Here is a 27,887-nt window from a genome sequence, read left to right as displayed (position 1 = left end):
TCATAGTGATATTACTTCATATTTTAAAACATTATATCAAATTAAGCTACTCTAGGTTAGAATTTCCATGATTTTATACTCACCTCCTTTGCATTTTCAAAGGCAAAGTTATTGCCACCAAGGAAATTTTCTATGAACACTTGAAAGACAATATGGTCTTCAATGCCTTTGAAATTATCCTTTTGTCTCTGACCAGGGAACACACTGAAGAATATTAAAGCAAGAAAGTAACTGAATCTTTCAATGGGCAAAATGATTTGGTAAGGATCACAATTTGGGTCAGATCAGTTATATGCTATTGAAGATCATAAGACAATAGTAATGCTATTTACATCTTAGCATTGTTGAAATATTCTTCTTTGCTTTTTTATTGGAGCCTAGGGAAAATTATGTAATCATTAAGTATAATGGTGCTTTTGAAAAAAGAGATTGTTTCATAAGATCAAAAGACAGGCTGCCAAATTTACCCCCATTCCTTCCTTTTTCTCGGTGTAGAAAAAGTAATTGCTTTCTGTTTATTCTTTGCCTATTCTATGAAACTTATTTTGAAGGTAGTCATACAAAATGCTGGCATGGAAAGTAAGAGGTACTTTTTAGACTAGGTGTTATTTAATTAAATATAAAAAGCTAATTTAAAATAATACCATGCTTACAATAATGAGGCAGTTCTGATTGAAGGCCACTAGAAAGCTTTTAGCACACCCCTCAGAATCTGGCAGTGGTGGAGAGCAGTTGTCTCTTCACAGGTCATTCTTCATCAACACTGACTTATCCTGGGAGATATACTTAACATCATTATAACTTCCATTTTCTCATTTCTCTTTAATTGGTTAGAATAATGTGAAATGACTGAAAGTGTTCTTTTTTGAAAAAAAAATTATATTTAAAGATGTGTAAGAGCCAGAAGGGAATATTACAATCCCAAGTTCTGTCTTTTGCTTTAATTAAGAGGGCAAAAGACAAATAGGGGTATTTTAGAGTCACCTTCATTAAAGCATTAGCTGAACATTATAGGAACAATGGAATACAGCATGGGGGTTATTTAACAGTGTAGAGCTAAATGACCTATTTCATAGGAAAATCAAATGTTTCTTCAAACTTTAAGGACTGTATCAATCTTTTTCCTTTGCCAAATCCTACTGCTTCCTCTCCCGTATTCTCTTTAGTTACATTTGTCAGTTTAATTATTGACAATTACTGCCAATTAATCTTTGAATTATGCTATCTTAAACACGAATCTCTCTTAGCCAATTTGCAATTAGATACTACTATTACCTCAAATGTTTGATCTATGGTAGGTCTTAATTCAATAATCAGCATAAATGCATTAAATAGAGCTACAATTACACAGCTAAGGGGATTCCTCCTTTTGAAAATATTTTGTAACTATGTTACTAGTGTGACTGAGGCTCAAGATCATACTATCTCTAGATAATAATATTGGGGTATTAACACATATAAAGTTTTAAAGGAATTCACAGACGAATGGATTAGGCAAATACAAAATTATACAGTTTTGTTTATTTTGTTTCTCTTTAGCATGGGACTTCTCAGAGCATTTATTGTGTTGATGCTTATTTTAAGTGGGACATGCTTTGAGAAATGCTATTCTTCCCATGGGATTAGTGGAAAAAAGAATTCTGTGTGTACAGAAATATGAATAATATTATCTTTTCTATCAGGCATGTGCAAAATTGCCTGACGAAGTTGTCTGGCCCAGGTGCATAAGAATAATGCATTTAAAAGAATCATCTGCTGCCCATTTTCCATTTGTTGAGATATTTGATCCAAACTATTTCACGTCTCCCATTTAACTTCTTGAATAAAAAATTAAAGCTAAAAGCCGGTCTAGCACAGGAGAAGAGCTGCAGAGGGCCAGCGCTAGGCCAGTGGGCTCTATTTTTGAAGCAGCCTTTTATTTCTGCATCTCTGATATCCAAGGCACAGCTTTCAAAAACACTTCTCTTGTGAGTAGGTTGCTTTTATCTTTCCCGTTTTATTAAAGGAGTTAAATGGAAGGTATTCTGAAACTCCAATTTAGCTTTTATTTTTCAATAAAAATGACAGTCGAAAAACAGTGTAGCCACAGGAGAGGCAGGGCAACCTGGCACAGAGGGGGTGAAAGCCCGCTGAGCTGGGACTACAAAGTGTTTGGATAACAGACTCACCAGGCTTTCTAAATACCTTGGTGAGACACTGTAAGAAGAGGGCAAATAATAGTCTTCATCTTTGCATTCACCAGAGCTCTTTCTACTGTCATGAAATTTTTATTTAAAGAAAACTAAAAGGGAAACCATTAGAATATGATTCTTGAATACTCTAATGTACTTGTTTTGGTTTGATGTGCCTTTGTGCCATAAGTTAGAAAGTATAAATTTCACATTTTTTCTAAGTCAAATAGCTAATCCCCTAGACCTCTCCAACTAATGATAACAGTCATTTGACAGTGCGTCCTTAAGTAATATTTGCTGAAAGTATACAGTAATATCCTAAGTTGTGCACATACACTGACTTCATGAATAATCTTTTTCTGAGATATTTAGAAAATACTTGGGTTTGACAAAAGTTCTCTAATCCTTGATCAATTTCGTAACAATACCTCATTTTTCCCAAGATAGGCAATAAATATTTAGAACAACATTATGTATTGACTTATTTGATTTGATTTCTTACCAGCAACCACACAGGCCTAATGGCAGTCTTATTCACTAACTTACTTTAAGGACGATGTTACATACATGGATGGCACTAGTAATTGGTAGAAGATTCTGGTGTAGAAGGGTGCATATCGAATCTCATAATCCATAACAAATCTTGCAAATATTGTCAGCCACATTTTGAAAAATCCTGAATGAGAAAGGTATTAACATTGATATTGACAAATGGAGACATGGAGGTAAGTGTGAGAATTGAGATGAAGTGAGGGGCAGATCTTTCCATAGTGCAGTTTCAGTAGAGGCACAGAGTCAAACATCCCAGACCCTGGACTCTGCTCTCCTAAGACATAGTTCAGCGATCTGAGAGGCAAGTCTGAATGTTCTACCTGGTTTCACTACCTCTTGGATGGAGATTTTCTAACTTGTTTTGAAGTTAAATAACCTTGAGTTTTGTGTGCAGTCTCATTATACAGCCAAGGCTTCTTCACTTGGCTCACTTCACTGAGCCAAGTTAAAATATTAGTGAGAACAGTTTTTCTACAAGGACGTGCAAATTTCCAAGTTTCTTTGTGGCTCTGAGTCACCCAATGAGAAATGAGTGTTAACAATTATCAACTTATTTCCAATTTTCAATGTAAGAAGTCAAATGGTAATGATATTTTATCAATCAGCTAATATGTTTTCATGCCATACACTACAAGAATCACATGTAATAATTCAAAAGCACTAAAGTGCTAATGTTGAGAGCTTACCATGTAGGATTAAGATTGATAAAGTGATTTCTTCAAATGGTAGAAGGAAAAGAAAAGCACAACAAACTATTTTACTCCTTTTCAAAAGGAACATCATTTAGAGTGTTATGTAAGGATTAAGATCCTGAACTCAAGCTAGACTGAATATAAATATGGATATGAATCCTGTTCTGTGTACCTTTGCAGCAAATTATCTACCTTTCTGTGCCTCAATTTTCTCATTTGGAAAAGGGAATGATAATGCTTACTTAGAGTTATTCTGCATAGCTTAGTTAAAAGAGTTGAAATTAATCAACTGCTTAAAATGTGTCTGAAACACATGTAATAAGGGTGTATTCACTATTAAATATTATTATAATGCGACATGAAGGGTAAGGTACATTTCCTGTTGTTCACCAGATTTTTGGATTAATGGATTGGCACATTTCCCTCTTAATCTACTCCTGGTAACAGCTGCTCTTGAGGATGAAATGTTTACCCAGCCTTCTTTTTACTAGTAGTTTCAAGTTTGTCAAAAAGTAAAATTAATTGGAAGAATACAATCGATAGAATTGATAAGAAAAAAAAATCTCCATGGGCCGGGCGCAGGGGCTCACGCCTGTAATCCCAGCACTTTGGGAGGCGGAAGCGGGCAGATCACTAGGCCAGGCGTTCCAGACCAACATGGCCACCACGGTGAAACCCGTCTCTACTAAAAATAGAAAAACTAGCCAGGCATCGTGGCGCGCGCCTGTAATCCCAGTTACTCAGGAAGCTGAGGCAGGAGAATCACTTGAACCCGCAAGGTGGAGGTTACAGTGAGCTGAAACAGCGCCACTGCACTCTGGCTGCTGGAGCGACAGCGCGAGACTCCATCTTGAAAAAAAAAAAAAAAAAAAAAAAAAAAAAGCTCCATGATGCTAATAGTTGAATTTTCAGAGCCTTTTTTGCATCATTTTTCATGGTGTGCATTCCTGTTTGTCCCTTGGCATCCCTTTCAACATCTAGCAGATTGCCCAATGTATAGATGTTTGATACATATTTATTTACTTTACACATTGTACATAGATACTTGTTACATATTCATTTAATGTGTGAATACAAAATTATTTTAACTTATTGCCAGGGAGAATGTAGGGGGAAAAGGTTGGCTTTATATTTCCAGCAAAACAAGTCGTATCTATACTTTAAAATGCAGTTGTAAAGTTGAATATTTTCAATTTATAAATGATTGCAACAAATAATTGTGAAAATTTAAAAAAATGCAATCACTAAAACAAACACTTTAATGGTAGACAAATTTATGATAAATGTGAAAACTTAAAGAAAACAGACATACTAGGTGGATTACTTAATTTACATTAAAGCACCCGGATTAACTCTTATATTCCTCCTTTCATAATCAAGGAAGTTATCTGCTTTATTCAAAAAAATTCCAGAAACCGTGACCACTTATTTGGTTCTTATAGTTTCCATTTTGTAACAATGACTGATTAATAGGTTGATTACCTTTTGTCTATTTTAATTTGATTTGATTTATTTTTGTTATTATTATTTGTTTTAGAGATGAGGGTCTCACTTTTCTGGGATAGAATGCAATGGTGCAGTCACCGTTCACTGTATCCTCAAACTCCAGCACTCAAGCAATCTTCCCACCTCAGCCTCCTGAGTAGCTGAGGCCACAGGAATACACCACCATACCCGGATAATTAAAAAAAAAAAAAAAAAAAAATGCACAGATGCAGTTTCACCATCTTGCTCAGGCTGGCCTCAAACTCCCGGAATCAAGTGATCCTCCTGCCTCCTGCCTTGGCCTTCCAAAGTGCTAGGATTACAGGTGTGAACCACCGTGCCAGGCCTATTTTGATTTTATAAAACAAAAGTTTCTTAAGAGATGTAATAACACCAGTAATGGTATTCCAAAGAACAGATGATTCTATCACCCGGAGATAAGTAAGTACTTCGGCATGGAATATCAGTTGCAGAACATTTATGACTGTATTAAAGACATTTAAATTTCAGCCTATCCTACTTCCCACGGCCTGAGGAGGTGGAAAAATAGGGTTATTGCCTAGATAATTCTGAGTAATCTTTCCTGTTGCAGACATTGTCTGGAAAACTGTGTTAATTTTCTTTCCTTGAGTCATAAGTCTTTTTTGCTGAAATTTGAGAAACACTTTTTTTTTCAACACTTAAAAAAAAAATTTGCTTTAAGTTCCGAGATACATGTGCAGAATGTGCAGGTTCATTACATAGGTATACGTGTGGCATGGTGGTTTGCTGCACCTATTGACCTGTCCTCTAAGTTACCTCCCCTCACCCTCCTCCCCTCAACAGGCCCTGGTGTGTTGTTCTCCTCCCTGTGCAATGTGGGAGAAACACTGTTGTGACTAGTTGAAGATATTTGGGAACTTCCAAACCCTCCCTAAATTCATCATCAATATTAAAAAGTCTTCTTTCTATTATATTTGTGGCACTTAAACTGAAGCTTAGTTTCTAAACAGGCTCCATCTATTTTGTCTTATGAAAACAATCTACAATCCTTGGGAAACATTCAGATATTGCAAGCATATATTAACTTAAAGGAAAGGCCTCTACATACAAAACTCCTACCCTACTACTCTTCCCAAAAGCAGCCACAGTTAACATTTTTATGTCCAATTTTCAAAATTTTTGACAGTGTACATTCTTGCACAATTTATCTGTATGGATTTGCATAATTTATACACGATAGCTATAGATAACTTTCTGCTTTTAGATTTTTTAGTTAACAGTATATTTTGAAGATACCCTCATGTCAGGGCACTGAATTTTGCATAATGTTACAAAATGTTGTTATACCAAAATTTTTTCAACATTCCTATATGGCTTCATTTTTGCTATTTCATATTGTGTTGTCACAAACCTTCGTAAACGTAAATCTATGTACATGTATTTGGGTATTTTAACAGATATTGCCAAATTTTCCTGCATGAAGACAAACTGATAACTCTTACCAACAGTCATACCCACTTTGCCAACAGCCTAGGTCATTAGCACATCATTTGTCCAAATAGTGGATGGAAAAGCCAGACTTGTACCATAGGTCTCAGGCAAGAGAATACTTACTACATAGTGTAGTAAGAGAGCAAGAAGCTGTAAAAACTGGAAGATTTCTCTGTACAGGAACAGAAGTAAAGATCTAAGGACTAGGAAATGATTTTGTTTAAAGCATTAAATGCTTACTTTTTAAGTCATGTATTCACACTTTCACTAAAATTAGAAGGAAGAATTCCTCCACATTCATCCATTCATCCATCACAATGGATGAGTAGGAAGTCTTAAGACAATGAGTTCAGGTTTTTAATAATCTGTTGCCAGGAGTTTCCACAATGCATGAGCAAAGTGATTTACTTCTGGAAATGGTAGACATAGTGATCTTCAACTAACCATCCAGCTGTACATTGAGTAAAGATGCACAATTGTAAAATGTATCTGTGAATTGATAATTTGAAGGGTCACAATATAGGGGAAAAAAGGTCTAGCGAGTTAAATTCAGTATGTGTCATTAATTTTACCTCTCAGATAAAAAGTGAAAGTTGTGGTAAAGAGATTGAGGAATTGAGGTTATATTCAGCAATCTCATGGGGGTAGAATAAACAAAAATTGGAGTCTGGGGTCTGTAAACGGTGAATGGACTTGTCCTAACAAGTAAAAAACACAACTTTGAGTCATCTCTATCCATAATTAGATTTAGAGAATATGGCCTCGAACCAACTGCCTAATGAAATAAAAAGTATATTCTTTCTAGGAGAAGATAAGATGATCCAGAGCCTTATACGTTTTCAATAATATTTTATACACCAGAACCAAAAGTCAATTTAAAAACTTAGGCATACAAATATGTAAGACTTGAACAAAACATACACACACACACACACACACACACAGAGAGAGAGAGAGAGAGAGAGAGAGAGACAGACAGAGAGAGAGAGAGACAGAGAGAGAAGGAAAGAAAATGTAGGTGATGGAAACAGATCCGTAAAGGCTCTACCTAATGGAGTTATCGGGCATGGCCTTTAAAATAAATGTTTAAAATATGTTCAAAAGTTTAAAAGATAAAAAGAATGTGTACAGAGAATATAAAATCACAAAAAAGAGAAAAATACATATCTAAATGTACAAGTTAGTGGTTGGAGCTAACTGCATACTGGACATAGAAACAATTAGAATTAGTGAACGGCAAGATGGGTTAGAGAAAACACCCAAACGGCAATACTAATAGACTAATAATTCAACACAGTGAAAAAATCGAATACATCCCATTGTAGTACTAGATAAGGAGAGTGAGACAGAATCAGTGTTTGGTGGAGAATTTTTCAAAACTGATGAAAGAAACAGCCATGCAATGAGGAAAGCTTCGGAAACCCAAACTTGATAAATACAACAAAAACCACAAAAGCACATTATAATAAAACTTGTAAAGATCAACAAAAAACAGACATAGAAAACGTATAGTACTTTCAAATAAGCAAGAATAAAACTGTCTCCTAACAACAAAAAAGGAAGCTAGGAGACAATGGAAACCTTCAACATACTGAAAGAAAATAACTGCTAGCTTAGACTTATATATCTAAAAATATTTTCCAAAAATTATGGAAAATTAAAGACATTACACATATATTTAAATTAAGAGTTGATTTCCAGGGGATCTGCACTAGGAAAAAAAAGTAAAGGAAGTTATTTAATCAGAAGAAAAATAATACAACATGGAAACTTGAAGACAAGAAAAGAAATGAAAAGCATAAAGATGTGGGTCAATAAATAAATACTGAATAAAACACATAATGAAAATAATAGTTTGTTAAGTTTAAATTTTATACAAAATAAAAACACTCAACAACACAAAAATCAAATAGGGCTAAGTAGAATTAGAATGTTCTATGATGCATTATTTTGGAAGTTGTAAAAATACCATACTAATATAGAGATTGATAAATCAAAGATTTAAATTGCAATTCTTTTCATAATCACTGAAAAATAAAATATGTGTAACTAGCAAACTAATTAAGGAGAAAAATAAAATAACATAAAAGTTTAATTAATTCAGCCCCCAGAAGTCATGTGTGCAATGTTTTTCTGTTTAGCCAGAACATATGTTGAAAACCAAGATCTATTAGTTGTCTCTTCTCACTCCTGTCTCTTTTCTGATCTTAACACCAGTGTCTCTGAGATTCCTCCAGTTTTGCTTATTTTTTTCCAGTTATTCCCAAGTATTTATGCTAATTTCTCTCATAACAATTTGGCGGTATCTTGAATTTCCTCCTTGTCTCCCGTTTTAATCACATTAGTGTTTTTTCTAGTTATACTGAAGTTTGCCATAGTGTTCTGACTGACAGTGAATGAATACATTCAATCTCTTTTAATGATGTTAGGCTTGTCAAGGGGTCTGAAAACAGACAGGATGAAATCTAGAAGATAAACAGCCCTTTCATGGGCATTGCCAAGGAAGACAGAGGAGTTTATGTGCTCTGACTTAAGATAATTACTTCTAAAAATAAACATAAATATTAATATTCACATTTACATATTTTTAAATCTTATCATTTAGGTTTAATAGTATCAAAAATTACAACATAAATTATAGTTACTTTTAAAGTCGTAGAGTCTTAAGTTAGAGTTATATTTAAATGAATTGATTTACTCTCCTTTGGGATGGATTTATTTAGTGTTATTTTTGTTTTATTCTTCACATACAAGCTTGCAATTTAAAATTATATTCTTACAAAAAGGAAATATCTGCTCTTTTATACTTTTGCAAAACTGATTTTTACCTTTTGGAGACAATTATGTCAATAAATGTCCAAAAGTTTGCATTTTAAGATATATTCATATTTTCCTCAAAGTATAAAAATTATAAACATAATATACAATATATTTAATTCTTATAATTTTTGGTTATTTGTTTAACTTATTCTGCAGCCTGCCTAAGGATGAAGACAACTGATAAATTATTATATACAAGGGAGTATTTCTGGCCCCTCTGTAGCTTGGGGTTTTTTATTGGGAACAATTACTATTTCATAGTGCTTTGGTATGATTTGGAGCACAAAATTAAATGCAACAATTAGAGAGCATAATTTTTATAGAAGTGTCAAATAAAAGTTGTGCTATTTTGGGAAACCAAGAATATTAGTTTGATTTAAATTGAGCACATTTTAGAGAGAACTCTGTTACCTTTTACTGATCTGTGAAGATAATACCTAAAGTCAACATCCAAATGTTTAATACGAAAGAGTTTCTTGAATAAGATACACTTCAACTTGCCTTGAACTATTAGAAGACAATTGCCCTAAACCAATTTTATTAATCAATCATAAAATAAAATTCAACTCATTTACTTTTCTAAAAATCTAAATCTCAATGCTTTTTTAAACATATGTTCCAGTCATATTTTAGGAATTCATTTCTAAAATGAATTTTAATAAGCAAAGAAATACAGCAAGAACTTTTGTGATTTGCACTGCAAAAATATATATATTTTTAAATGGTGGCAGGAAAAGATTTTATTATTCTAGATATTTGTTTTTCATGTTTCATATTCTATTCATATTCTGTGGCTATATTTCCAAAGAATATTGTTTTGCTTTTTTAAACTAAAAATGTCAGAATGCATACAGTAGATGATTTTATATAGCACTTTGCTCGTATATTAGTACTTTACCTTCTACTTCCTTAAATCAATTTCAATCCTTTCTCATTATAATAAAGCTTCCTTGTGCTTCGTTTAGACTGTTCACTTAATTCTTAGTTGTTTTCATTTTCTACCGTTCACAGAATATTCTAAATCATCCCCTTTATTTCCATCTTCTACTACAAATCATAATTCTGATCACTGATTATAATTCATATTATACTAATTACCACAACCATCTCTTTTAATGTATTTATTTTTCTATTCACTTGAGGTTTTATCACAGTTATGTATGATTAAGCAGCAATACATTTTTCTGTGTTCTTGGCATTATTCTTGTTCATTATATATCTTTCTTTCACCAGATTAGTACTCCTCTTCTTTTTATTTGCTAAATTTATTGTAGAGTTTATTTTTATTAATTTGTTTATCAGATTGGCAGAATGCTGGTACTGTAGTCCCCCCACTTTTTTTTTTTTTTTTTTTAGATGGATTCTCGCTCTGTCACCCAGGCTGGAGAGCAGGGGCCCGATCTCGGCTCACTGCAAGCTCCGCCTCCCAGGTTCATGCCATTCTCCTGCCTCAGTCTCCCGAGTAGCTGGGTGCAGTCCCCCTTCATCCACAGGGAATACATTCCAAGATGTCCAATGGATGCCTGGAACTGCAGATTGTACCAAACTCTACATATACTATATTTTTTCCCTCTGATACAGAGAGGGCTGCTAAGTAACTAACAGCCAGGTGATGTGTGGATATGCTGGACAAAGGGCTGATTCATGTCCTAGGTAAAACAGATTGGGACAGTACAAGATTTCATCACGCTACTCAGAATGCTGTGCAATTTAAAACTTATGAATTACTTATTTCTGAAATTTTCCACTTAATATTCTGACCATAGTTAACTGCAAAAACTGAAACTGCAGATGAGGGAAGACTACTGTATTATCAGTCTCACATCATAATTATACTCTTTCTTAATAATTTCTATTGACTTTTACTCTTCCTCTTCTAAAAGTATTTTGAAATATTCTTTTTTAAAAAATCCAAACTATGGTTCAAGACGTCTGAATGAAACCATTTTAATGTCTCACTAAAAATTATACTCACATTCTTGGAATATTTTGAATTGTGTTCTGGTTATATGGGAGTACATTTACCTAACCTACCGTTATTTATTCTTTTTTTCTACCAATGTTCAGTTCTCTCCTTATAAAAGACTATCACTTTAATGATAATCAAATTATCTTTCATAAAATGAGATTAACCAATTCTTACGATTCAGTATATTATCTGTTCTTGGTTTTCTATTTTATGCCCACAGACAGAAAAACAACAATAGTGTCCCCTGGGTATCCAAAGCCTTAGTCTAGAGGAAAACATAATGAAAGTGAGAGTGATAGACAAGGGAGAGAAAGGGAGACTCAGTTTCTTCAGAATTTCAGGTAATCCATGACAGTTTTCAAAGGTTTACTACGTGAACTAAAACATGATTGGGGGAGATATAACTTTGAAATATACTGTAGTCCCTGGGTTCCTATTTGGAAGGTACTACATTCCTTTGGGAGAAATTCACCAACCTGCCAACTGATTCCTTTCCTAGAGCCTGGATTCTAAACTGCTCATGTCAATAAACAAAACTTAGAACCTTACAAATCAAATCTCTCTCTGTAGCTTTTCAAATTTTTTAAATTTAAATTTTATTTCTAATATGTTTGAGAGTCTATTCACTCCTTCCTGTAGTCTTCTATTCCTGCATGACTGGAATCCTGAATGAAGTGCAAAATCTAATTCCAATGATAACTACTCAAATCATTTTGGCAAAAAATAAAATATATCTGAGAGAAGTTTGCCAATAATATTGAATAATATCAGAAAATGTTCATAGACTTTTGAATTAAGTAAAATAACTGGCTACAAAGTTAATCGATAACATGGCCCCAAGTTTTGATGATAAAATATGTATATTTTATCATATACATATATTATGTATGCATAAGCTGAACTCATGTAAATACAAACTACAAATATCAAAATACAAGGAATGCTCTGTCAAATTAATGGAATTTGTTGACTTATTTTCTTGTTTATATTCTTCTCTACTTTTTCTCAATAATCATCTATTTTATAATCAATACAAATCCATTTTAGTGCTTAATACACTTCCACATTCTATTGTATACTCTTAGAATAGTGACTACATCCTATGCATCCTTGAATCACTAAAATGAAAGATAAAACCATCTGCCACATGCAACTTATTCTTTATATTAACATAACTCTACTTATTCTCTATATTAACATAACTCTACCATTAGGCTGTCTTCACCAATGTCACTTTACTAATCCACTGCCTTCATCAACCCAAGTTTACTATTCCAGGAACCTCTTGCCCAGGTTGCGAGTAACTATATTGTTCATTTAGAAGCTTCCTGGAAAAACCATTTAAATGAACATCAGACGCTTAGGCTTTCTAATGGGTAATAGAATCATGTGAAAAGTCTTCAAGGCTCTGTAAACCCTCACCTCAAAACCTTCTCACTAATATAAGCTATTATATGATAGTCCTTTTTTCAATTCTAGTCATCCCTTCCCCTACCACCACTGCATTGAAAAACCCTCCATAAATCAGAGTCTGAAACCCATAAATATCCTAACTTTGCTATTCCTCTTTCAGGAGGCCAGGAAGGCTCTGTCAAGGTAGTGCTCTCATTTGTTAAAAACTTAACTTTGTCATCTGAACAGGCTCACCTGGTGATGGTTCTTTAGGGAAGCCTGCATTTGACCAAGTGAGAGTAGCAGAAGACCTTCCAGAATAGTTTTTCAATAACTATCTGCTGAAATGATGTTCAAATATTTTAATTCACTGAATTATTGTCAATGTCTTAGCATCTCTAGGAATTCTCTAGAGTCTTTGACTCTACCCCTTTGAATACAATCATAGAATAGCAATATACTTAATTTTTAAGTACATTAGTGGGCACATTTCCATTAAAGAAGCTAAATTTATATCTGGATATTTGGTCTCACGTCAAAAAGCATACTCCAATGATTATTGTTCCATCTGAAAAAAATATATATTCCATATGGCTTCTTTTTATTTCCCATAGAAAATTTGATATTTAACTTTATTATAACTAATGGTATTAATTTATTTTCATTGTCTGAGTTTTCTTATAGGGTTTGTTTTGAAATATTCAATTAATAACAGAATTTAGTGAAGCTACTAAGAAATGACATGGATACATGATTTCTGGATGTCCGTCTTTGTAATTATTTCTAGACCTTTGTAAGTAAAGCCTTCTCTTTTCTTCACCAGCTTAACATTAAAGGACTTAAGAATGTGCAATGAGAGTTAAACTTCGAATCACACATGGCAATCAGTGCCTACTCATGCCATTTCACTTCAAAGGGACAGTGTCTAGAAACATTCTTTTTACAAGGCATTGATATATGTAAAGTAAGTATCAATGAATAGATGATGATGGTGTTTCAGTTACAAAAGCAGAGAAAGAAATTGGTCACTGAAGGCAAACTTGTACACCTGGGCAAAGCACTTGCATTCTTTTAAGTTCTGTCAAAGGTAGTACTTCTCAAACTTAAATATGCATGCAAGTCACCTGAGGAATCACAGAAGAATTCAGATTCTCATGTGAAGGTTCTTCACATGAGAAGTGGGGCTTGGCACTCTGCATAATAGAGTATGCAGAGTGGGGTTTGGCACTCTGGATAATAAGCTGCCAGGTGATGCTGACATAGCTTGTCCACTTTCAATAACAAGGATTTAGTTGAAAGAAACCCTGAATCATGGACATACATTGATTTATCTCTGCTCTTCTTTGATTTGGACTCATTAAGCCAACTTCGGATTATAATTTGCCTTCTTTGTTGGTTTATCTAAATAACAGTATTGTTAATCCCAAGATTGTATCCCTTATGGTGAATTAACATGTGGACATTCTAGATTTATGCATTTATGCATTTATTTCTATAGGGTTGGTTAATGTGCATTTGTATCAGATGAGATTAATAAAATAATAATAGCTAAGACTGTATTATTATTGCATCTTATTATTAAAATAATAATAGCTAAGACTTAATACTCTTTGTACTCATTCATTCTCATTCTGCTAATAGAGACATAACTGAGACTGGGTAATTTATAAAGGACAGAGGTTTAATTGATGCACAGTTTTGCAGGGCTTGGGAGGCCTCAGGAAACTTACAGTCATGCTGGAAAGGGAAGCAAACAAGTCCTTCTTCACATGGCGGCAGCAACAAGTACTGAGCAAAGCAAAAGATGCCCTTTATAAAACCATCAGATCTGGCAAAAACTCACTCACTATCATGAGACCAGTTTGAGGATGAACGCCCCAATGATGAATTACCTTCCACTGTGTCCCTCCCATACACATGGAGATTATGGGAATTACAATTCAAGATGAGATTAGGGTGGATACATAGCCAAACTACATCACTATTTGACAGGCATTAAGACTATATACAAGTACAATCTTATCTAATCCTCACTGGAATCTTACTATATACTATTATGAGTCTTCTTAACTGGATGAGAAGATTTGCATTAGGGAAGGCTAAATAATTTGCTTAAAAAAATAAGCAGTAAATGAATAGTAGAACCAGGCTTATAACTCAGGCTATCTGGCCTTCTGGTAGACAGAATAATGGCCTCCATAGGTTTCTTCCTCCTAATCCTCAAATCAGTGAATATGTTATTTTACATGTCAAAAGAGACTTTCTAGCTGTGATTAAGTAAAAGATCGTGACATGGGGAGATCATCTTGGATTATTCAGGTGGGCTTATGGTAATCACAAGAATTTTTCTAAGACAAAGAAGAATACAGGAGAATCAGAGTCAGAAAAAGAAAATCTGATAATGGAAGCAGAAGTTGAAATGATGCTCACTGAAGATACAGGAAGGGGCCATAAGCCAAGGAATGTAGAAGACCTTTCTAGAAACTGGAAAAGGCGAAGAAATACTATCTTCTAGGATCTCCAGAAGGAATTTGGTGCTGCCTTGATTTTGGGAATATACCTTGATTTTGAACATAAAATGAATGTGTGTTGTTATAAGCCACTAAATGTTTGGTAGTTTGTTACAGCAGCAATAGAAAACTCAGACAGGACCTGAAGCTTAAGCTCTTCAATAATCTTTCAGTCTCTCAGAATAAGACAGAGGTAGAGAAAATGGAAAGGATGACTGAAAGCAGCTTCTAAAAGAAAGAAGCAATGCAACTGGTGGCCACTGAGGAATAAACTTTTTGTTTGTTTTAGTTTGTAATGGGCATGATACTTGGCCCTTTACAGACAGTATTGTGTACAACACCCTTGAAAATTTTTTAAGAAATATCACTTATGGCAAAAAATTTTCAGTATTAGAGAATTAATTTGATTTAGGATCATGTCAAAAAATATTCAAGCTAATCATGCCTTGATTCCAATGATGGGAACCTCATTAGAAAATATTTGATGGCTTAAAAGGTAGAAAGGAAGAGATTTTTAAATAACAATATTAAATTTTAAAATGTATTATTTAATATAAATTTTTAAATTGACAGATAAGATGTATGTGCTTGTTAAGTACAACATGATATTTTACTGATTTTATTGTTGGAATTTGAAACTTGTTCTAATGGTGAGAAATGTGTTTCACAAATAATGTGGTAAATGCCAGCTTCATTGAACTAAATGTACAGTATCTGAATTGAGTGCTTTTTGAAAGAACATTCATTCTGAGGTATGAGTTCCAATGATGTTCATTAAAAATATAAAGTTGTTGCTTTACACACAGAGGTCATACATAAATCATTATTACTCTACTTGTGACTGAGCAACAGAGCATTGCAAGTGGGTGGCTCTTCTTCCTGAACTAATCTGCCTGACCCGGGAACCTGGAGCCACCACTTACTGTTTATGCAGCTGTGGCCAAGTTATTACCTTCTGTATGCATCATGTTCCCTCTTTGGTAAAGAGAGATAATAATAATAATTGTATTTCTAGTATAAGGTTATTATAAGGATTAAATGAATGAATCTTTGGAAAACACTTAGAAAGCTTGGAACATAAGAAAACACTATATAAATAAATATTTCTAAATAAATCAGAATTTCTCAACTCTGAGAAATACAGAAAGTCCTATATTCCGAGTGAACAGCATACGCCTAGAATTTAGGTGAGTAGAAGATAATTTGCCATAATGAGAAGTTGTTTTAACTGAAAAATTCACTGTAATGTTTTTTAGCTAATTTTTTAAAGATGTGCTTAGAAGTGTAAGTGGAAAAATTAGGTGGAACCCCAAATTACAATATGTTTACAATTCTTCTCTTATCTAAATTTCCTTAGATAGACTATATCCTGTCTTCCTGTGATATATTATTATATTGACTTTCCATTTAGTATAATCTTCCAACCATTTCAGTGGGTAGCATTCTTTAATACAAGAATACAAACATATTGTCTTCCCCAAGTTTTTGGTCATCTTATTCTCCTTCCATAAAATAATATTTAATGATCTATTTTAAACTGGCACTGCTCCCCAAATGTTTCAGGTTTAGACTGTTTACTCACCCTCCATTTCATCACTCACTATTTTCATTAGCCTCCAATTTGTGAGTAAAGTTCTCTAAAAATTTATATCCTTAACTTTCTAATTTCTTTGCTAAAACTAATCCATAATTATTTCCATCTTAATTTTTATTTCAGTGTCAGTTATAAATTACTCTCTTCTACTTAGTTGGAGATCACTTGAGACTTATTAGTTAATGATTGAAATCTCTGCATTCATTATTATTTTAGATTTTAGCCTTTTATTTGACAATATTTAATCTAATCCAATTCTAACAACATTTGCTGAAAACCCATTTGCACGAAAACATAGTGCTAGGTTCTGTAGGATAAGTTAAATTATGAAGAAAATATCCTTTTCCTTAAAAGCATACTGCTTGATGAGGAATGACATGTACATATATAGCTTTTTGAAAAAGTGAAAAAGATTAGCTCTAGATTTATGCAAATATTAAAGAAAATGGTAGATAATTTCTTTGAATCTTGTGCCCAGTTTCACTGAAATCATAGCTTGGCCTCTTCTGCGCCTCTTGGTGACAATTAGGTCTAATGGTCTCATTTCCTTGTGGGAGATCAGGAGCTAAGCAAAGGATAAAATATTTTAGATCTTTCCATCAACTGTTGTTTGTCTTCATATATGTCACTAAATTTCCCATAACTGTTCATTTCCCTTTACATTATAAGAAATCATAGAAATATTATCACATAAAGATCTTTATAATAATACACTTTTGAATTAGCTACCCACCCTCCTCAAATATTGGAAGTATTAGAATTTCTCAAAAGAAAGATCTGAGAGTTTGTGCTCATACAGAATGACTCCTAGTTAACTGGGGAATGAAGACTATATTTCAGGTTAATGTACATCTCATATTTTCATATAGCTTATACTAATATTATTGCTTTTGCTTTTTCTGTGTTGTTCGTAGATTTCAAAGCTTCAGAAATCTGGTTTTAAATAAGGAAGTCTTTACATGCATTTAAATATATCTAGCCTACTTGATTTGTTACCATTTATTTCCTTCATCAAGAATTCCAAGTAGTGGCCTCTGCATGAGAGCTATTCATATGCTGCTTGAAAACTTCCTGTGTAATTGTTGGTAACAGAAAATCTCATTCTGCACTACAGAGCGTATTTATATTGAATTTTATTTCTACCATCGAAGAACAATTTGTGCTTAATACTCATGTCTGTTCTTAAGAGAGTATAAATATTTGTTTCTATAGGTATGTATAACATATATATGTATATGTATACATACATATGTGTATGTGTATACCTATATGTTATACATATATGTATATGTATACATATATATGTTTAAGTTATACAAAATGTTAAGATAATAAAAATCTCATTTTCTTCAGGAAATTTGCATTAGTACTCCCATAAATACAAAGGTTTCTCTCATTCTATTCTGATCAATGAAAAATGCTTTTCTTGCTACCATCTCCTTTATCACCAGACTAAAGAAAATTGTACCAGCAATAAATAACTGGAATATTTCCCATTAATTTGGATGCTTTTGAAGAATAGCCAAAGGAAATGGAAAATGCAAAATAAAATAAAGTTATTAGATTTTTTTGGTCACAGTTCCTCAAATACCTTAATTGGTTTTATTAGTGACTTTAATTTTTTTTAACATCTTGGAGCTATACCAAAAAGGATTGAAATTATCCTTAAAAAGAATTGCTGCTATCGTTGCCTTCTCTGCATTGTCCTGTGTCTCCAAGAAGAAAACGGTAGCTAGTTGCAGAAATCATCTTCAACTCCAGCTTTGATAATGGAATGACAATGCCAGCATATTATTCTTTATCTTCTCTCCCTTCTAGTGCATGTGAAGGAAGAGATTAGTTCCACTCATGAAAATCTGAAGAATTTATATTGTCTCTGGTTTCATGTGATTATGTCATGTGGGTCAAGAGCCAACAGTTAATAAATATTTACTGAACACACATTACATGATAGGCAAATTGCCACTTAATATCAATGTAGGTTAGAGTCTAACAGTTATAGTGCTCCCTGCTGTACAAGAGTTGGGTATCAAAGGAGGAAGAAATGAAACACTGGAAATATCCATTTATATCGACTGTCCTAATAGGATTTAATGATATTTGAGGATATCCTGAAGAAAAGAATGTGAACCATGTTCACTTTTGGATTGAAGATGAATGAAAACAGGTCTGATTGACTGTGGTAGGTAGCCCCAGTAGGAGTCAGGTGACATTAAAATATACCAGATTTTGATCCTAAATGTCAGGGACGAAGAGAGGTCCCAGCTCTGTATGATACTGGTAAGTGCAACCTCTTTTATCTCTTCCCCAGTAGAATCACACTTTCAAGGATCCTGTTCTATGAGCATCATCCCCTATATTTTCAAATAATTGTCTTCTAATATTGTACTCAAACTGTTATTTGATCACATTAAATCCCACAATTAATTGATTTATCTTACCATTTGCTCCTTTTCTCACCTGGATCTATTATTCAACTTTATAATCACTGATATGTATACAACTCCATAGCTTTCCATGTACCTAGAAAATATGCAAAGTTTCTAAAATCCAAGTTTCTACCCACTTAACACCTGTTCAAAGAGAACTGATCTTTGTCAAAGAAAGGTAAATGAGCATCCTGACAAGTTTCACAGCAAATCTATGACTACTAATTTCAAGTGGCTATAAAGTCTACGTAGTACAATAGTCATTCACTCTCTTACTCTTCTAGAAAACTATTTTACACCTTGGCCTCTTTCTCTGAATATATTTTCCCCGTTCTTTACTCTCTGCAGAAGACGTGTTTCAAAAAAGAAATTTCACATACTACCATATTCATATCTACTACTCTCTAGCTGCCAGATAGCTCTCATCATCATAAAACGTGCCTCAATATATTCCACCAACAAATAGGAAAATAATTGCCTCAACCTCCCCCTTCTGTTCCTCTTTTCCACTTCAGATAAAAAACGTTTGAAGCAGTTGTTAGTATACATGTCTGTACTTCCTCTCTTTAAACTCCTTATATTTATCATTTTCCCCATCACTCACAAAAAACAGCTGTAGTCAAGATTATCAATTATCTTGGCTTGGGTTCCTCACAAAGTAGATCTAATCAAGATTATCAATTATCTTGGCTTGGGTCCCTCACAAAGTAGATCAGGAGGCAGGACCTGTGTACAGGTAATTTATTTGTAGGTAAGCAGAAGCACAGTTATGGAAGTGGAGAAAGTGAAATTGGAAAGTGACAAAAATCACCAGAAGTTTTATGAACCAGCAAGATTCCCCTCATGGGACACTGGTACCCACTGGAACCTTCTGAGAAATTGTGTGGCACATACCTGGGAAGTTGTTACCAGTTGGATACACTCTGAACCTGAAGCTTCAGGTGAACTAAAGTATATGGGACAGGGCATCTGCACCACTCAGTCTTATTTCCTCCATCTTATTAGCAGTTTCCTTTTCTACGTTCTCCTTCTTTAAATAATGGGATGTCCAGTAGTTTTAGGGTCCAGTTGTTTTGGGTAATCTCATCTAATTACAGATGAGAATTACATATAACAAAATTTTAACTCCAAATTCACATATCCAGTATCTGCTTGACATGGCATCTCCACTTCGATTTTAGTAGCTCTTCTGTACAAACCATGTAAAATATTTCACAGCATTCCCCTCCATCTTGATTCCTCTAATCTTACCCAACTCAGTAAATAGATGCTCCATTTTCAGTTTTCAGGACTGTTATGCTCCTTCCTTTAGCATGTACTTGGCTCACTCCCTTACTTTGTTCAGGACTCTCTTTAAATTACCAGAAAGAAAAATCCTACAATGAAACTATGTAAAATAGGATTATAACCACCCTTAACTGGGTCCCTTTTTCATTATGTTAATCACCACCTGAGATATATATTTGACTTGTTTATTATTTGCCAAGTGCTAGAATGTACATTCCTTAAGGGGACAAGCTTTTATTCACTGCTGTGTCACCAGCAGCTAGTACATGGTCTGGCACTTGTTAAAGACTCAACAAATATTTGTTGAATACTTGAGAAAGGGTGTCTGAAAAAAGCTAAAACAAACAAACATTAAAAATATGGAGTTTGACCTGTTGGAGGGGAATTACTAATAGGTTTGAAGAATGGAACACTGTGACGATGCCAGGAACAGTATGGCAACTGACAAAAGACCCAATTCTAACACAGGTACTTATGCAGCACATATGTGCCATGGGAGAAAGGACTTGGTGACTTTAAGAACTGGCAATACTTTGACACTTAAGTGACACTTAGGTGAATGTAGAGACTACATGCATTTTTCTTATCTTTCTATCTCCTCATTGCTTATGTTCAATTACAGAAACAGATCATTGTGAATATCCACAATTGAAATGGTCAAAGCACGTTCTACACCTTTTTAGTTCCTCACATTGTGAATCCTGTTTTTCCAAGGGGAATAAAAATAACTGGGGAAAAGTCTCCATTTCTCAACCTTCTTTGATACTAGGATACTGACATAAGAACTTAACATTTCTCAATCAGACACACTCATGCAAGCCTTTTATTTATAAGTTAGCTACATGAGGGGAGGTTCTAAATGTAGGGTGTCCATTTTGCTGGTGAAAGAGTTAGTGAGAAAGAGTTTCTAATGAAATCCTGGTCACAGGAAAGTAGCATGGTTTAGAGGTTGTCAATGGCAGCCATCTCTTTGCTAGATCTGTGGTGTGATTTGGGGAGTTGATTTTGGCAGCTCAGCCTAATGTCTGTTCCTTTAATTCTTCCAGTAACTTTGTAAACACTCTATTATGTTTTAATCATACATTCGTGATTAAAACAGAATAGTCTGTTATCTACAAGAATGCTAAGTAATGCACAGGTACACATATAGCCAAGAGTGACACAGAAGGAGCATTCTGATTTACTGTGGAAGAGCAGTAATAAGAGCTGGATGCCATTATCCTTAGCAAACTAACGCAGTAACAGAAAACCCAATAATGCATGTTCTCACTTATAAATGGGAACTAAATAATGAAAACACATGGACACATAAAGGGGAGCAACACACACCGGGGTCTATTGCAGGGTGGAAGGTGGTAGGAGGGAGGGGATCAGTAAAAATAACTAATGGGTACTAGACATAATACCAAGGTGACAATCTATACAACAAAACCCTATGACCCAAGTTTACCTATATAACTAGCACATGTACCCCTGAACTTAAAATAAAAGTTTAATTTTAAAAGAGAACTTATAGAAACTTTCTAGTTAGAATTTTTTCTTTAAAAAATATTGACTTTATTTATTATGAATTGAGCTTACAAGAGCCCCAGGGTTGAAGGGCAGATAACAAGTGTTTATGTGGCATCAAATGTGACACTAAGAATGATCACTCTCTTGACTGGGCGTGGTGGCTCACACCTGTAATCCCAGCACTGTGGGAGGCTGAGGTGGATGGATCACCTGAGGTCAGGAGTTTGAGATCAGCTTCACCAACATGATGAAAACCCCGTCTCTGCTTAAAAAAAAAAAAAAAAAAAAAATTAGCTGGGCATGGTGGTGAGCCCCTGTAATCCCAGTAGTAGAAGGCTGAGGCAGGAGAATCGCTTGAACCCAGAAGGTGGAGGTTGCAGTGTGCTGAGATCACGCCATTGCACTCCAGCCTGGACAACAACAGAAAAACTTCATCTCAAAAAGAAAGAAGGAAGGAAAGAAGGAAGGAAGGAAGGAAGGAAGGAAGGAAGGAAGGAAGGAAGGGAGGGAGGGAGGGAGGGAGGGAGGGAGGGAGGGAGGGAGGAAGATTCACTCTCTCTGTCTCATATCTGTAACCACTTCCTTCTTCATCTATATGTTGACCAACCTGATGAACATCTCTGAAAATTGCTAAGTAGGAAATTGTAACCATGAACACTGATTGAGAGGGTCTCACATAGTATTATGAATAAAAAAGAAAAGATAGAGATTTAAAGAATAAATAAATCAAGCTTATGTGTAGAAAAAAGTCAAAATAATACATCATAATGTGAGCAGTGGTTGTGGTTGAATGATGGGACTAGCAATATTTTTTGTCTATCTACTGTTGCACTTTATTTTCCAAATTTTCTTTAATGAACAGATTTTTATAACAATAATAAGCATGTAGAAGGTCCTGAAAATAATACTCTTTGTCTTATTGATGCAATCCCAATCAGTTCCATAACTTAATATGGGCTGGCCTTCAGAAATATAGTGACTATAATAGTGACTAGAATGAAATCCTGGTATATGAACTGGCCGTCAGTTGAAATGTCAGGAAACGGGCTGCTTGATTATCAGTTTGCCTGGTTGTACTGATAAGCAATGGCTGGGACTACTGTAGGGCCATAGTGTGTGGATATTAAGCAGGGAGAGATAGGAAGACATTTTTCAATGAGCTAATTCTGTCCCACACTTAATTTTTTATGGTCAACAAACCATAGCTTGGAATCATGATGATTTAAACAATAGTGTGGTGTATATCTTTTCTCATTGTCTGGTAATATATGTAATTCTGGGGTTTAGAAAGATACTGGGTATCCTTAAAAATTCTACATCTCAAAAAATTCCAATGTATGCCTACTGGAATGCAGATTTTAGTTTATAGGACCTTATATGTCTTTATTACTTTATCCATAGCACCCAATGTAATATATGGCACATAATGGGTACTCCAGCACCATAATCATTTGTTAAATACATCAGTGAATGAACACAGTTCAAAATTATTTGAGAAGCACAAATGCTTAAAAATCTAAACTGTGCAAGATGAAAGATTTCAAACTATAAGCAAAATAGTTCTGATTTCATGAATTGCAAAGATAACTTTAAAATAGATTAAAAGTTTCATTCTTTTATATTTTCATCAAAGTGACTACAAAATGACAAATGCCATACAATGTGTTTCATAAACAGTTGTCAATTGCACCAAATATACTATAATATAAATCACTACTATTTCTTTTAATCTCAACAATTGATCATGTACAGGTAAATGTGACTGTGTAGTCACCCACATAAGTTAATACTATATCAAACATCACTGCAGTTGATTGGGCTTAGCCTCAGCTCTCTGGGCTTTGCGAGGTAATATCAAAAACATAGTTTGTAATTAAACTGGAGAAAACTCTTGTATGTTGAGTTTCCAGAATGGAGATTGTCCATTCAACTTTCACTGTCAACATTTTGTGTCAGTTTTATTTTTGTAGATGTCACAAACTCATAGTCTTACTGAGTACCAAGATTCTTTTCTAAAGCAGCAATCAATGTATTCAGGTAGTTAGGGTAAAAATCCTACGATAATAACACCTATGTGAGTTTCATTTTATTCAGCTTCTAAGCATTGGTGCTACCTAACACATGAAAAGCACAATTACTTAGCATCACAGTGAACATAAAACCTCCCATTTTAGAAAGGCAGCTACAACAACAATGAATATTCTCCAAAGCACTAAGAATCTTCAGTCTAATGAACAGTCTTTAGTCCTCTTCCTCATTGGATGTTCATCAGCATTTTTCTCTCTTTTTCAAAAACCTTCCATTACCACACTTTTACATGACAGCCATTTTTCAACAACACGAGAAAGGCTGAAGACGCTAAGTTTAAGTAAATAAATTTAAACAAAACTATATGAGAACAATATATTTCCAAATATTTCTCTCCTTAACTTTTACCCTCTACACCCCAAATATTGTAAACAGATTAGACAAGGATGAAAGATTAATGGGGTTGGGTTTGGAGTCAGAAGACCTAGTATCTAACACTTGCTCTATTATTTAGTAGCTATATAGCCTTGGGCAAATTTTAAAATGTCTTCAAATTGTGTATCTTTATCCATAAATTACTGATAATAAAAACTTAATGTTATGAGACATCATGGGGATAAAGTGGGATTCTATTACAAACAATATGTTATACTGGTAGTTATTAATTTTAATTGATCAAGTTTATTTGGAACTATATCTTCAAAACAGAATATATAAGCAATTTTTCACAACTATAGTACACAATTATATATCTTTATCTTCCAAAATACCAGTATTGTGTTATCCAGTAATCTTCATATATAATTTCTAAGTTTTTTTTAGTGCCTGGCACCTAGTAAATTTTCAATAAATAATACATGACTAAATGAATATATTCACAGCCTTCATAAAATTACATGTGATACTGTATCTTACTATTGTTGTAAATGCTGATACCTCTGAAACAGATTTATTGAGAAGTCAACTAAGCCGTGTGGAGAATATTTACATGGCATTTCTTTCATCTCTATGCCGTGAATCCCATTTTCTTGTCCCTAGATTCTGAACTTATGGTCATATTCCATGACTAAAATTTAGTCTGCTTTATATAAAATTCCAGTTTTCCAACTGATTCCGGGTTTCAACCCTTGCCTTCTCCACTAGCTGAATTCATGGCTAGAATGGAGATTCTGCCACTTCTCAATTTTCACTTTCCTTGATGCTAAGCATTTAACACAGGTGATCATTCCCTCCTTCTTAAAAAGATGTCTTCACTTGACTCCTTGGACACTGCATTCTCTTGGGCTTACCCTTCCCCAGTGGCTGCCTGTACTCAGTTTCCTTTTCCAGGTCTACTTCTCTTTCTGCTGTCTCAGTGTTGGAGTGCTACAGGGTTTGCTCTTAATTTCCTTCTTTTTTCACCCTCACTTTCAAAGTAGTTTCACCCTGGCATGGTTTTAAATGCCATTCATATGCACATGCCACGCAAATACATTTCTTTCCTGTTACCCAGATTTACTCAACCATCTTATATCTAATTACTGGCATTTCAAACTTAAAGTGGCCAAGGCAGAAACTCTGATTTCCATCCTCATCCCGTCATCCCCAGCTCAGGAAATGACTACCATTCATCCAGTTAATAAGACCAAAAAGGAGGAATAAACCCTGAATCTACTGTTTTCCTTATATTCCACATTTAGTAAGTTTTTCACTAAGCTCTTTTAGCTCTCTCTTTAAATTTATCAAGATTTTGACTGTGTCTACTGCTCACCATGTCCACGGCACCCAGTTTAGTCCAAACCACCATCTTCTCCCTCCTAGATAGCATAACGGATGCATAGTATAATGGATACAAGCTTGTTTCATCTTCATCCTGCCTTTATTCTAGAGTGCTTTCCTTTTCTGGAAGGACTGAAAATTAAAAACCACATTTTTCAGACTCATTGCAGTAAGAGTTCTTAAATGTGATTTTTCTTTTTCAGTTAGATATGTCGGCTCAAAATTGTAAAGACAGAGTCTTTCTGAATTCAGATATCTTCCTGAGTCTTTGGCTTTATTTTTCCTTTAACACTAGCAAATTTATGGAAAATGAGTTTTCTTCTGCAGCAGTGTCGTAGGGACCTGTCTCTAATTTCCTGAGTATGGAAAGGCAGTTGTGGCATCGCGAATGATAACCAACATCTTGACTCTAGCTTTCTGATTCCTGTATGGCAGAAGTCAGGCTATAGCTTACTCCTTTAATCATTCCATAGAATATGTAAGCTCCTAATTCCCTCCATCAAATTTCTTCAAACTTAAAATAGCTAGACTCATTTTTCATTTTCTACACTGACAGAACTTGTAATTGGTATTCCTGTTTCCACTCTTACCCCTTAAAGTCACTTCTCTACATAGCAGACAGAATAATCAAACCATCTTACTCTACTTCACATCTTCCAATCTCCTCCCATCTCATTGAAAATTGACTTCATAGTCTTCACTATAAGATACAAACCCATTCATGATCTATTCAGTACCTCCATTTTGAACACATCTCCTCCCACTCTCTTCCTTAGTCACCTCACTCTGGCCATTCTTAATTTATTCACCGCTCCTCTAATAAACCAAGTATATTTTGTCTCAAGATATTTGCACTTATTTTCTCTTCCTGGAATGCTCTACCTTCAGATATCTTGCTTTCTTATGCATTTCCTTCATGTCTCTCCATAAATACCACCTTATGAAAGGAGATTTCACTCTAAATTTATGTTACATATTTGCTATTTCTTGACCAATCTCTTCTCCCAGAATAAGAGTCCCATGAGGAAAGGGACTTTTACTGTCTTATTCTTCACTGTCTTTATACCATGTAGAATAATTCCTGGCATATGAAAGAAACTAAAATATATATATGGAGAATAAGTGAATAACTGAGTGATACCATTTTTTTGCAAAAACCTTTTGGCCAAGGAAGAAACCTATATAAAATATAGTCAAATTTTGATGATGGTAAAATAATATAGAGGCTGAAGTTGGGATGTTACCAGTATATCTTACTCGATACCAAACATGCAGATTTTTTTCTTTCCCACTCTTTCAGATTTGTCAGTGCTTAAATGCTTTGGACTGGCCTGAAGATTTCATGTATTTCAGCTTAATCATTTATAAGCTGTTCAGTCTATGTCTACTTCTGCTATATAAAAAAGAAAGTTTGGTTTATGGATCAAAACAATATTAAAATAAATGCCACTTTGGTTAGGGGAGGACCCACCACCAGTCTGCTCTTTGGCTCATATCTCATTTTGCTTCATAATTAACCTCTTCCTGAGCTCAGCACAAAGGTGGAAACACTCTTTACGGGGACAGATTCTATAACTCCTATTGAAATCATTAGGGATTTTGGAGAACACTGCTAGAGTAATGGCAGGAGGGTCAAGCCCAACATGACTACTTTATTTGGAAAATGAGAAACACTCTAAGATATAAACACATGACGTACACTTTATAATATACAGAGATTGTTACTGCTACTGTGTGAGAAGGAAAAAATATGTTGTTAAAAGTATTGTAATCTACACTAAAAGCAAGACCACCATATAGGTCCCTGGCCTTATTTGAACACTAGTTTATTTTTCACAATTGTTTCAGTAGCAGTTAAAAAAAGAGAGACTACACATCAACTCATCATTCCAAAATGGTACATGTATACCTATGTAACAAACCTGCACGTTGTGCACATGTACCCCAGAACTGAAAGTATAATAGTGATAATAATAATAACAAGAGAGAGACTACGTCATTCAGGCATCACTCCTTTTGTTGTTTTATTGTTGTTTTCATTGAATATTGAATATTGAAACCTCAAGTCATTGTTTTCTTATTCAATAGGTAAATGTTGCAATCAACTCATGACAGAAAAAAGGAAACATGTAAGAATGATTAAAATATGTCTTTAATTTGAGCATGTTGACAGGATAAATTTGTATTCCAATGGGTACAAAATAAAAATAAATTA

At 34.2% G+C, this 27,887-nt stretch overlaps 1 long non-coding RNA gene across 1 annotated transcript in view; it reads right to left on the bottom strand.

The window, feature by feature from the left end:
• LOC108587266 overlaps positions 1-27,887 on the bottom strand; it is an 81,199-nt gene that overhangs the window by 34,926 nt on the left and 18,386 nt on the right. Inside the window, exon 2 of the long non-coding RNA XR_002523855.2 lies at positions 84-2,847. This is a non-coding gene — a long non-coding RNA (uncharacterized LOC108587266). The remainder of the gene's footprint in view (positions 1-83; positions 2,848-27,887) is intronic.

This window comes from Papio anubis, chromosome 8 (genome assembly GCF_008728515.1).
Source record: "Papio anubis isolate 15944 chromosome 8, Panubis1.0, whole genome shotgun sequence".
In the NCBI taxonomy this organism is placed as follows: Eukaryota; Metazoa; Chordata; class Mammalia; order Primates; family Cercopithecidae; genus Papio; species Papio anubis.
This window is presented reverse-complemented; position numbering and strand designations above follow the sequence as displayed.